Source organism: Brassica oleracea, chromosome C7 (genome assembly GCF_000695525.1).
Source record: "Brassica oleracea var. oleracea cultivar TO1000 chromosome C7, BOL, whole genome shotgun sequence".
NCBI lineage: Eukaryota > Viridiplantae > Streptophyta > Magnoliopsida > Brassicales > Brassicaceae > Brassica > Brassica oleracea.
Window position 1 is genome coordinate 43,035,746 of NC_027754.1, and position 2,946 is coordinate 43,038,691.

Genomic DNA, 2,946 nt, shown 5'->3' on the forward strand with positions numbered 1-2,946 from the left:
CCCCTACTACTGTTTTCTCGATGGCTACTCCGGGTTCTTTCAGATACTCATTCATCCAGAGGACCAAGAGAAGACAACATTCACCTGTCCATACGGTACTTTTGCCTACAGGAGAATGCCTTTCGGATTGTGCAATGCTCCTGCCACTTTCCAGAGATGCATGATGTCGATCTTTACTGATCTTATTGAGGACATTATGGAGGTTTTTATGGACGATTTCTCAGTCTACGGTTCTTCATTTAGCGACTGCCTTGCTAATCTGTGCAAGGTGCTGGAAAGATGTGAGGAGAAGAACTTGGTGTTAAATTGGGAGAAGTGTCATTTCATGGTGAAAGATGGCATTGTTTTGGGTCACAGGATATCAGAGCAGGGTATCGAGGTTGACAAAGCAAAGATTGAAGTTATGACCAGCCTACAGCCTCCCAGGACAGTGAGGGATATTCGGAGTTTTCTGGGACATGCCGGTTTTTACAGGAGGTTTATCAAAGACTTCTCTATGATAGCGAGGCCACTCACCCGTCTGCTGTGCAAAGAAGCGAAGTTTGTTTTTGATGCTGACTGCCTCGCTGCGTTTCAGATTCTCAAGAAGTCTCTAGTCAGTGCTCCCATTGTGCAGCCACCAGATTGGGACTTGCCATTTGAAATAATGTGTGACGCAAGTGATTACGCGATTGGAGCTGTTTTGGGGCAGAGAAAAGACAAGAAACTCCATGTGATCTATTATGCCAGCCGAACGCTTGATGATGCTCAAATCAAGTATGCTACCACTGAGAAGGAGTTGCTGGCAGTAGTTTATGCTTTCGAGAAGTTCAGGTCCTATTTGGTGGGCTCGAAAGTAATTGTGCACACAGATCATGCAGCCTTGAAGTACCTGATGACGAAAAAAGATGCTAAACCGAGACTCTTAAGGTGGATCTTACTGCTACAGGAGTTTGATATTGAGATCAGAGACAAGAGAGGAGCAGAAAATGGAGTGGCAGATCATCTTTCGCGAATGAGAGTGGAAGCTGAAACACCACTGGATGATACATTACCCGAGGAGAATGTCTATGTGATCACCTTGCTGGAGGATGAGTATTTGGATCAGGCTGATTGCTGTGTCATGAGACAAATTCAGGATGATCTACCATGGTTTGCAGACTTTGCAAACTACCTATGTGCTGGAATTGAACCACCGAACCTGAAGGGGTATGAGAGGAAAAAGTTCATGAGAGATGTGAACCACTATTACTGGGATGATCCCTTCCTCTACAAGAGATGCTCAGATGGTTTATTCAGGAGATGTGTTCTGGAGAATGAGATGCAAGGGATTCTTTTCCACTGCCACAGCTCAGAATACGCAGGCCATTTTGCAACATTCAAGACGGTTTCTAAGGTCCTGCAGGCTGGTTACTGGTGGCCTACACTTTTCAGAGACGCCCATGAGTTTGTCTCAAAGTGTGATGCATGTCAGCGGAAGGGAAACATCAGTAAGAGAAATGAGATGCCCCAAAATTTCATCCTTGAAGTTGAAGTCTTTGATGTATGGGGAATTGATTTTATGGGCCCTTTCCCATCCTCTTATGGAAATGAGTACATCCTGGTTGCGGTTGATTATGTCTCCAAGTGGGTGGAAGCAGTAGCCAGCAAGACAAATGACTCTAGTGTTGTCAAGAAAATGTTCAAGACAGTCATTTTTCCAAGATTCGGGATCCCGAGAGTGGTTATTAGTGATGGAGGCTCTCACTTCATCAACAAGACGTTCGATAAACTGCTGAAGAAACATGGAGTAAAGCATAAGGTAGCTACACCTTATCATCCTCAAACAAGTGGGCAGGTTGAAAAATCGAACCGAGAAATCAAGGGGATTCTGGAGAAGGCTGTAGGCAAAACAAGGAAAGACTGGGCTGTGAAGCTTGATGACGCCTTATGGGCGTATAGAACCGCCTACAAGACTCCCTTAGGCACCACTCCTTTTAATCTGGTCTATGGAAAGTCTTGTCACCTACCTGTGGAACTGGAGTACAGTGGTTTTTGGGCAACGAAGTTGATGAACTTCGACATTAAAACCGCAGCAGAAAGGAGGATGGTTCAGTTGAACGAGCTGGACGAGATTCGGTTGAACGCCTATGAGAACACCAAAATCTACAAGGAAAGAAATAAGGCGTGGCATGACAGAAAGATAATCCCGAGAGACTTCGCTACTGGAGACAAAGTCCTTCTGTTCAACTCTAGACTCAAGCTATTTCCTGGAAAGCTTAAGTCTCGATGGTCCGGACCTTTCACCATCACAGAGGTTAGACCTTATAGAGCTGTTGTCCTGGAAGAGAATGGGAGGAAGTTCACAGTCAATGGCCAGAGGCTAAAACCTTACTTCACAGATGCAAAACCCGAAGAAGGAACAAACATTCCTTTAACGGAACCCGATCTCGCCTAAGGACAACAAAATAGTCAGGCTCGCGACTTTAAACAAGCGCTGAGTGGGAGGCAACCCACATGGTTTGATTTTCTTTCTCTTTTGTGATTATATTTTCTTGTGTGAATTGATTTTTGGTTGTGTTTTTAGATGATTTTCAGGCATGTATCACGATCAGGCAGAGATCGATCGATCCTAAAGAAACAGAACGGGCGATCCATGTAAGAGATCGGTCGATCCGACACGTATGGATCGGTCGATCTAAGGCGCTCACGACACATGACGACTAAGGCGCTCACGACACCGCTGCTGGACCTGAGGCAGCGGAGGACTCTGATGATGATGGAGCATTGGAGAGGCGCCTGAAGAGGCGCACTGACCGCAACGCCTGATCGGTAATCTCTCTTGGAATTATTTTCACACCGAGACGGTGTGAAGTAAGTCTGGGGGAGGATGCTACTTATGTACCATATTGCATTATTTCTTTCATTTTCTTAGTTTATCGGATTTGCTTGTTTTTAAAAAACTCTCTACGCATTTTTATCAGACCC